The following is an 11,198-nucleotide window of genomic DNA, read 5'->3' on the forward strand; positions in this document are numbered from 1 at the left end:
ACTTCTCATCAAGGCCAAAATAGTTTGTAACTGTGAAACTACCCCTGAATACAAATTGACATTTTTTTTTCCATGTGAGTAAGAATTAAATGTGTGGCATACAGACATAGATGATACCTTTTGAGAAACAATTAACTGTACCCTGTCCCAGCATCTCTGGAGCAAAGCCGCGCATAGCGGAAGAGAAGTGGAGAGAGGGGAGAGGGGATCGAGTGGACAGAGTGAATCAGTGCACGCTGCTGGGCAGGCTGGTAACTGCAGTGGCTTTCCTCCCTCCACGCAATCCCATTCCTCTCACTTGTTCATCGCTGCTCAGATACTTGTTTTCGTTCACCTGCTCCAGAGATAAGTGGGACAGAGTGTAGTTCGCATACATGTAGCAAGTAAAGAAACTTATCCCAGAATGAAAATTCCACATAGTTTTAAAACGTTTGTTTAAGCAATGAATAACTGGAAACGGATCACACATAATTCCCTTGCCAAAATCTAGTGGTCGAAAATTAATTTCAAGACATTTCATATCTATTCACCATATTCCAAGTTATAAGAAACTATTTCGTAGATGTTCATGAAACCGTTATAAAATTACAAATAAAATATATTCACAAGCTTAGATATACTAATACGAAGAAAGAAATTCAGAGTTAAATTTCAAATGCATGTGTATAAAGTAATTCTAGAAGTACAGAGCTATATCTGAGTATTTAACTTCTTTTTTGCAGATAACGTTTACAATATTGAGGCGACAGAATAATTAGAAACAGTAGCTCCAAGAAAGCAAAGGGCGTAGTGTATTGGTTAGAGTTTTGAAAGCATTACGATCCCACGTTCGATCCTCGATACTAGATGTTCCTTAAAAAAGAATCCCTTCTATTAAACAAGAGCATGGTAACATTATTTGTAATAGCAGTATATAGTGGCTACATTGGTCTGCATATGGAATTTATATAAAAAAATAAACAAATAAATGAATTGACACACGTTCAACGGGATATTTTTATATATAAGATCATGAATTATGATACTCTAACGATAATTGTGTACTGCTTCAAAGACATTGACAAATATTAATGAAATAACTATTTATATGTGTGGCAATTCAGGACATGCTAATTTTCCCACTTTTCCCACTTGAGTTCAATGCAAGGATGCAAGGATGTAAGGATGTGTAAAAACTTCAATTTTGCTCTTGTATAAATGAATCTGTTTCTTGCGCAAAAGTCTTCAAGCTGCAATATTGGGTGGTTTTAGTTTTATAATCAATGATGCAAGGCTACCAGACGTCCGATTCACCGATTTATTCAGAACAGTGCGTTACTTTCAATCCCTGTCCCGACTTTTTGGAACTGCAATGCGAAAATGTCTCTTTATTATTGTTTTTTTTGTTAACTCACAATTAGACATGTTCTTTATTGTATGAATAATTCTAAGTACGCAACATAGAATTATCATGACTTTTTAATGGCGCTCGCACTATTTGAACTATTTTGTAATATCTGTCTGTCTGTCTCTCTCTCTGGTCTACATCAATGACAGAAATGCAAGCAATATTGTTATTTATTTTTAACCCAATTAAAGGAAAGTGTAAGCATTTAAAAGAAATAAGAAATATCATCATGTTGCTCTTCCTTAGAAATTGTTGTTCTTCGAGGAAGAAAAATTAGATGGATTTAGTCCAGCACCTTAACACAGTGTCCCACGAGTCTCTCTTGACTAACACTGTCAAATGTGAAGTGATTTTATGCATAAAATTTTCCGCCTGTTTACGTATAACGTTGCACAGATTTGGTAGTTCGCACACGGTGTAATTATTTCGTGTTATCTTACGCAACAGCAAATACATTTCATAAGACTGTTCTGGACACAAGACTTGCATCAGTAAACAAGCATTTTGTCTGTTACAGTATCACAGGAAAAGAACATCGTCCTGTAATGTTCAAGCCTCTAGATATTTTCCATTAGTACGTAATGTCTAATCACAATAATAAGTTAGAAGAAATAACTCGCATTTTCACAACTACCAATATTCTCGTTTTTAATCACTTCGAAAATTATTTCTCGAAGATATCGGTTATACTACAAGAAAGCAAATCAAAATTAAAGTAAAAGTTCAACTACACGTATACCGAACGACATTTACAATATTGGAGGGACAGAATACTTTAAAAAAAATGTTGTTTCATTCGAAGGTAAAGGCGTGGTGTAGTGGTTCTTCTACCTGGTTTAAGGAGCTGAAACTTGTAGGGTAGTGGCTACCGTTCAGGATTGTCAATCTGATGGTCGTAGGTTCAAACCCTTCCGGTGGCAGAAAATTTTCGTTAGTTTTAGACATATCGCATTGTGCTCATTGTCCACGCCGTGTGAAACGGAATGATTCAGTTTGGAATTAACGATGGGGGGAGGGGAAATATTGAATTACAAAATCTCCATTTCAACGAACCGAAAAGTGGAGAAAAATTGAATAATTCTTATAAATATTAAAAATTACGTTCATTTTTTTAGTGGTCTAATCGCAGGTAAAATCAAAGATCTTACATGGAAGATTTTAATTTGCTCTGAACTCAGCCAAAAGGTATTTTGCACCGATCTAATATATTCTCCAATATATTTCAAAATGTTTTTGAATGTTTCATGTCGATAATTTGACCAATGCATCCATTCTTGACGCTCAGACGATATTTTCTGCAACTACCTCTTCTCTCCAGTTCCTTCTCCGTCTTCTCTCCCCTCTTTCCGTTCTGCTTTTATCTCATATCGCCTTCCCTACTTTTCTCGCATCTTATCTCCATCCCACTCTTCTCCACTCCTCTTATCTCCTTTCCTGTCTTAGATTTCCGACTCCACTGCACGATTCTCTCTTTGCTCGTTCTTCTCTTTTTCTCTCCTTTACTCTACTCTCCACTTCCCTCTTCTCGTCTCCTCCTCTCCTCTCCTCTCCTCTCGTTTTCCTCCTCTTTTCTCTTCTTTGTTTTTTTCCTCATCTCCCCTCGAATCTTTTTCCATTCTCCTCACTACATCTCCTCTCCTCGTCTATCCTCTCTTTCTTCTCTCCTCTACTTTTCCTCTTCTCCTTTCGCTTTATCTTTCTCCTCTCCTTTGTAACCTTTCGTTTCCTCTCACCTCTTTTCCTTACTGTAGACTCATCAGCGATGAAATACTAGAAATCCTATTTTTTTTCTTTCAGAAAGAATTTTGTCATTTGCGATATAATAGTGATATTTTTAATAATTTTATACAATAATACTTGTTTATATTTCTTTCGCGTATTTTATAAATATCTATTGTGCATGTGGCAACCCTGAAATTGAGCCTAACTCTGCACGCAACCCACCAACGGCTTGTGTAAATTGGGTTGCCTAGTTTAAAATGTCGTTGTCCTAAAACTTTTGAGAGACACTGTACAAGGGAAAAACATCACTACAGAACAGTTGCGAAACCTGTGTATGAAATTAAATGTTCTTATGGTAAATGTTTACTATCCTTCGGACACCTATAACTTCTGAGTTTCGTCAATTATTGACATTTCTACTTACCTATCTGCTTCGCGGATCATTTTTTAACGTGTATTCACGTTTTTTTGATCATTTTTTTTAAAAAAAAAGTGTTTTTGTAACTGAAGAACGTACGTTTCTGCAAATGGTTTGTGGGGCTATGTGTCAGTGGTTCGTGGGGCTATGCGAGAATGGTGTGTGGGGCTACGCATATTTTTTTCGAAACCAATTTTTAACTATTGTAACCTATTGTGACCCTACCTAACCTAACCTTACCGGAAATCGTTCGTGGGGCTATGTGTCAATGGTTGAATTTCCGCTATGAAACATTCCCACATCACACAAAACACCTTCCCGATGTTAGACAATACTACAGGAACTTATTACGGTAAGTAGTTTCTTCTGTAGAAATGAAGAAATCTGTCCGAAGGATAGTAAACTAGTACCCATCAAAGTTCAATTCGTAATTGTACACTTCCATTATTTGCCACAACAAATAATCACATGAAACTCTCAAAGCCTGCACCATACCTGCTACAAATCTGATACTCAACTTGTAGTCACTGACGTCAAAAACAATGTTGCCAAATTCTAATGACAGACAATCACACGAGCACTGTTTAATATGAATGTAAGAGACGTAAATAACCAAAGCAAGCATGGTTCCGCGTAAATTTACTCTTATTTCATTGGCCACGATGCACTTGTAAAATACAACGCTACAAGTGTCAATCGCAATTCGTAATTCCCAAATTACAGCCTAAAATGAATTGAGATAGAAATAAGCCTGAAACGTCTGCATGGAAGTACTACGTGACACAACTCTACAATCTCTGTGACCTTATAACAGCAGCCAAATTGTACATAAGATTCGATATCTTCACAAAAAAAAGTACAATTTACTCCACTTCCTCGTTTAGGTAACATTCTAAACAGCTTAAAATAAGTTTACAACATGGAAATGATGCGGATAATATTTGTACAGAACTGAAACGTTACATTAACAAGGTTTCGTTCGGAATAGCTTAGCTTGTGTTTTGAAATGAAAAAGTTGCACGAAAGAGGGTGCTTGCTCTCTTGCAGTCAATTAACAAGTAGAGCTACCTCTCCTTCTTTGTAGACTTTAAGTGGTTAATGAGCTAATTCGTAAGAAATGAGGGTACTTTAGTATTATACGGACTACCCCAAATACCGACAGCGGGGATTTGCGCGGTACGGTAAATGACTCACGTTTGCGAGGAGAATATAATTTAACGTGAACAAATGAGGTAGTCCGTATAATACTAAAGTACCGAAATGAGTTCAGTTTTTCATCTGTGAGATCCATGAGTATTACCGTACAAATTGTCCATGACTATTTTCATTAATTTTTCTGTTGCATCCTATGCGTTTTTATGCGATGGATTTTAATGTATGCCGGTGCAGAAGATGTCAACAGCTTGTTTTGAGTTTTCTTTTAATCCTTGAAGCTCTTCTTGGGTCAAATAAAGTGCACGAACATGGTGGTGGACAATTTGCACGGTAATACTCATGGATCCATATTTGGCAATCTAAGTTGTTCAACTTTAGGAGACTGTTTGAACATGATTTTACTGCGAGAAAGAGTTTTGTTGTGTTTATAAAAGGCGACATTTGAAGATTACGTAATATTTCATAATGCTCTATTGAATTGTAGGCTACAGGCTTTTGTAAAATTCACTATTTTTTTTTAACTGGTTACGTTGGTTGCAGATTTTGAGTACGTCCTGGTCAATGATTGAGCTATTACTGGATTGCTTAGTTTCGAGAACCCCACGCCACGCCGACCTGAGTGGCGGAATGGTTTAGCACGGCGCGCTACGACTCCAGGAGTCCCAGATTCGAATCCCGGCCTGGGCATGGGTGTTCTTTGTGAGCATCCCTTCATCAATTTCATCATATCATCACTCATCGTCCCGATTAGTCAAAGTGGAAGAAAAATTGGTTGGTTGGTTCAATTAGGAATTTTTACGTTGCCTTTCTGCCACTTTTGGTTCATCGCGACGATGAGGATGGGTGAGCATCGGCCTCCACGATGGCGTAGTCGCAAAACCCGTCGCCTTGTAAATCAAGGAGTCCCGTGTTCTATACCCAGTGGTACATAGTGATTCGGATTCCACTTTAAACTGTGGCTCCAGTCCCGTTTAGTTTATGTGTGCATAAAGTAGACTTTAAACAAAATCTGGAGAATTCAAATGAGTGATGATATGACGAAATTTATGCACAAAGAATACCCATGCAAAATCCGGCACCCCTGGCACACCGTAGCGCGCTGTACTAACCATTCCTCCACTGAGGTCGGCAAAAATGGCACAAAAGCGACGCTAAGTAACAAGAAACAAAAATTAACAAATGAACGTCACGCTACGGTACAGAGTTTATCTACCAGACAAGTTCCGCCAACAATCGCATACTCCATAAATAATTGTTGTCAAGTGTTAAGGGAAGAAGCAAAAAAAAACTTCACTTAATGCAAATAGAAGCCATATATCTCCATGAATATAAAGTTTGGAAAAAAGTAAATTAAGTGATTGCTCCCCCCCGAGAAGAAATAACAGCCGACACTCCCCCAGGTTATAAGAGCAGTTCCGTGTACGAGCCAGAAAGAATTTAATTACCAAGCTTGTCGTCAGATTGGAGTGTTGCGGGTGTGATGGAGAAAAGGAGGGGTCCTTATCTTTCCGTGCTAACGTGCAGCAGCACCGGAAGATGTACCGGGAAATGCTTGATTGGCACTTCCGGTCATGGAGGAAGCTAGAATTTGCTTTCCTACCAGCGGACTTCGGTATCCATTTGATTATTTGGCACCATTACGGCCAGATGACACAACAGATAAGAGTTTTCCCCCCGCAGGTTGCTGCGAGGACTGCACGGTAGTGCGTGCTACACGGTTAACAGTCTCATTTCACTTCTACATAAGTGTAACGCACGCTAACCAGTGTTGCCAACTGATTGATTGATTTGGTTTATTTTACTTCGCTTTTCTGCCACTTTAGGCTAATCACGAAGATGCTTATGAGCGTTGGTATTATGAAATTGATGAATTGACACAAACACCCATGCCCAAGTCGGGAGGCCGACTGGTGTTTCCAACTATTTTTGATGGTGAAACCAATGCTACTATGAACGCACATCAAAGTACCAAAGAAAGGTGTCTGAAGAAGACGAGAGACTGACAATGTCGATGAGGATGAATGATGACGATGAAGGACACTGGAAAAGAAAACATATGTATAGAATAGAATTTATTTCAAGTATGAGCCTTTACAGCTTTACATACTATACAAGGATGACATTTTTTTAGTATAATTTTCCTACACCCTTCGTCCTCTCAGTCTACTTCCACATTCACACTGCTTGGGAGTTCACAAACACTATTGCATTTCAACTCTCACTACAACAGCACTGTTACCTGAGCGATTCCTAAATGTTCTCACATTTATTTATTTATTTATTTATTTATTTATTTATTTATTTATTTAGTAGCCCCCCCCCCTTTCACACATGTTCGCTATCCCCACTAAGCTTCTTTGCTCTGGCATAGTGTAGGAAAGTTCCCAGATTCCTTATTTGCGCCTCCCCCCCTCTCGGTCTCTCCCTCCTAATAACGGTTGTCATTATATTCTCAATGTTATCTTCATTTATTTCCCTGATATATTTTTGTTTTGCCTCCCCTGTTTCTTTGCACTTTCGTCTCGTCTTCACCGCATAGCGGACATTCTAAGCTCCCGTCCTCCCGTTTTAGTTTAACTTGTGCCCATCCCCCAAGTCCGAACCAGGCCAATCCTGACCTTTCTTTTGCCCCACAAAAATCCACGTAGTTCCTCCTTCCCCATTCTCGATCCGTATCCACTATTTTCGCCGATGTTAACGATATTTTTGCGTCGCATTCTGCCAAAATTTTCTGTTTGCTAATGTCTTCCAGTCTGGCACGTATGACCCCTAACATCTGCATATTAATTCTCCCCTCTATTCCCTCTTCCCACACCCATCCTAGCCCTATGCTGTATAATTCCGTCTTTATTTTTGCTACCCATTGCCTCCTATTTCCCCCACCTATCTGTGATTGTACACAGAGTTTCTTCAAATTTCCCCCCTCCATGGTGATCAGTTTTGCCCAGTATTTAATGCTCCTCATTTTGGCATCCACTTCCTCTCTTAATTTTCCCATTTCCCTAAGTGCCCCACATGTTGCCGTACCCCTCCCAACTCCTAGCCCTTGTTTTAGGAATCTAGACTGTAGGACGTTTACGGTTTCCCCTCCCTCCCAGACCCATAGTTTGATGCCATAGAACAGTGTTGCCTTAACTGTGGCCTCGTAGACCTCCTCCAGAATTTTGATTGGTATATTTGGTACTTTGTATTTTATTTTTCTTGTTTTTTCCAACGCAAACATTGACTTACATTTATTCCTGTGTACGTGCCTTGCCCACCTGCCCGTCATTGTCATCACCATGCCTAAATAATCGTACTGTTTCACCCTATCGACACTTGTCCCTCCATATTTCCATTGTTCATCCTTACCAAATACATACCCATTCTTAAATACCATTATTTTGACCTTCTTGATATTTACTCGCATGGCCCACTTCCCGCAATATCCATGTAATGCACCGTTCTGTAGACCTGCTGTTGTGTTCGAAATCAGAACCAGGTCGTCTGCGTATAACAAAAGTGGTACCTTTACGTCGGATATCGTTGGTGGATCCGTGTCCCTCTGCGTTATTTCCTCCACGATATCGTTGATGAAGAGGATAAACAGCAGAGGGAAGAGAACACACCCCTGATTCACCCCCAGTATTGATTAATTCGCACCTGTAACGCCCTCATTCACGCACTTCACGCAAAACTTTTTCATATGCCGCTTGGAGAGATCTTATCATTCTGGCGGATACCCCAACGTCCCACAATTTTGCCCACATTTGCTCAAAAATCCAAATCCCCAAAGTTTTCGCAGCGCACAAATATTAAAAAAACAAACAAAAAAAAAACCACCCAATTTATGGTCATTTTGAAAGTGAATTCACCTTTGGGCTACACCCAAAAACAACAAACGTTTCAAATAAAAAGAATCTTGTCTAAATTTTCTAGGAACTGGGACTTGTAACAACGGTTAGCAACACTGCTAACCAAAAACTGGTAACCGAATGAGAAATGAAAAAAAAGAGAAGAAATCCATGAATCACACGGTTGATTCGGGCGTGTCAATCTCTATCAAGAGAACATGAAACATATAACACCGCACTACGCACTCGAACACGCACGTGCGTCTGCACAGCATCCTTGTTTGAGAAGTGGTCGGTCCGTTCTCATCAGCCAGGAGGCTGCGGAATAATTGATGATTGCAAGCGCCATATGCTTATTTTGCGTGAATGATTTGCTGAATTTTCCACCATGAGGTACACTCCCTTGAGTATCCTTATGGTAGAACTACGTACGCCTAGACTTACACTGTATAAGTTACCGATGAAATTTACAATATTATTCCCTGTTAATTTGCAAGAACGAGATGCAACACTTTTCTTTGTGAGCACATGCTCATTTATGACGTTACCTCTCTGTACTGTGGGTAGAATGAGAAATAAACATGGCGTCGGTGACTTCTTTTTCTTCTCTGTCTATCACTTTCTTTCTTTCCTTTTCTTTTCTACCTTGTCTCCCTATCGATTTTCATTGTGTTTCTATCTTTCACTTTATTTTCTTTTTTTTGTCTATCACTATTCATTCCTTCTCTTCCTCACTTTCACTATCTCCTCTTTTCCTTCTCTTTCTTTCTTACCCTGTATCCCTATCTTTTCTATTCTTATTCTTTCTGTTTGTCACTTTTATTTCTTATCTTTCTCTGTCTTTAATCATTTTACTTTGACCTCTTTCTCTGTCTATTACTTCTTCTTTCATTCTCATTGTCTGCCTCTTTTCTTTCTTTCTTTCTTACCCTGTCTTCCAATCTCTTCTATTCTTTTTCTTTCTATCTTACCCTGTCTTCCAATCTCTTCTATTATTTTTCTTTCTTTCTTACCTGTCTTCCAATCTCTTCTATTATTTTTCTTTCTTTCTTACTCTGTCTTCCAATTTCTTCTATTCTTTTTATTTCTTTCTTACCCTGTCTTCCAATCTCTTCTATTCTTTTTCTTTCTTTCTTACCCTGTCTTCCAATCTCTTCTATTCTTTTTCTTTCTTTCTTACTCTGTCTTCCAATCTCTTCTATTCACTTTTCTTTCTTTTCCTTTTCTGTCTTCAATCATTTTGTTTTTCTTTCTTTCTCTGCCTATTACTTATTGTTTCTTTCTCATTGTTTCCCTCTTTACTTTCGATTTCTTTCTTACTCTGTCTCCCTATCTCTTCTATTATTTTTCTTTCTTTCTCTGTTTCTGTCACTTTTCTTTCTCTGTGTTTATATCATTTTGTTTCCTTCTCTTCTTTCTCTGTTTATTACTTTTCTTTCTCTTCCGTTTCAATTTTCCATCTCTCTATCATTTATCTTATCTTCCTTCCTCCGTTTCTGTTTCACATTTCATTCTTCCCTTCTCTCTCTATCACTTGTTTTCTTTACTTTGTCAGATTGACTGAAAGATAATGTAAGATATAAGGAGAGAAATTAAAGTGACATAGAATAATACAGAAAAGGTGAGAGGCAGAAAAGTGTTAATTTGCAATCTGTTGATATACCTAGGTATGATCCCGACAGACCAAAATTTCTTTTTTTTAGAAGAACCTTCGAGGTTTTTGAAACAGAGAACGACACAGGAGAGATAAGAAGTGTGACATGATGATCCAGAGAAGATATCGTCGGTTGGAGTGATTTTTTTGTAATGTTGTCGCAGGTGTAACGTGAGTGTACTTTGTTAACGTACAACGTTTGTGTAGTGCAATATATTTTACCTAATTTATATGTTTAATCTGTGGTTCTTGGCAACCGCATCTTCTGTGGATTCAGAGGAATCTATTCTGAGTCTCCGTGTGTTATAAAGATAGCTAATTAACTGTGATTAGTGGAAAAGTAAAGTCACAACAGCTTTGCCTCAAATTTCAGGGTGTAAGTGGGCTGTTTTTTCCGTGAGTGGTATAATGGGAATTTCGCGTGACCCTCACGGTTTATCTCTTGGAACGTTCGTATTTTGGGGGTGTAGAGGGGTGACTTTTCCGTAAGCATCCTAAAAGTCAATCTGCCTTCCACGTAGTATGCACACCTGCACCCTGGACTGCATTCTTGAAGGCTAACGAAGCTCTGGCGTCCGGACTTGCGGCTAGTATAATGTGTTCTCTTTGTATCATGTCCGTGTGTCGTTGTGATTGATTGATTTGGTATATTTCACATCGCTCTTCTACCATTTTTGTCTAATCGCGACGATGAGAATGAGAGATGCTAAGAAGAACACCCATGCCCAGGCCGGGATTTGAATCCGTGGCCCCTGGTAACATAGAGCACTGTGCTAACCACTCCACCACGGAGATCAGATGTTTGTGATTTTTGATCCATCTCATTACTTTTCATCTTCATCGTTGGGATTACCCAAAAGTGGAAGAAAATCTAAGAAAAATAAAACAATAGGGTCTTCCTGATGGCGCAGTGGTAACGTCGCCTTGTAATCAAGGGATCCCGCGTTCGATACCCAGTGAAGGTATCAAGAGCTTCGGATTACACTTTAAACTGTAGGTCCAGTCACGATTAGCCCACCTGTGCATAAA

The sequence above is a fragment of the Lepisma saccharinum genome, chromosome 7 (assembly GCF_977018435.1).
Source record: "Lepisma saccharinum chromosome 7, izLepSacc3.1, whole genome shotgun sequence".
Classification (NCBI taxonomy): domain Eukaryota; kingdom Metazoa; phylum Arthropoda; class Insecta; order Zygentoma; family Lepismatidae; genus Lepisma; species Lepisma saccharinum.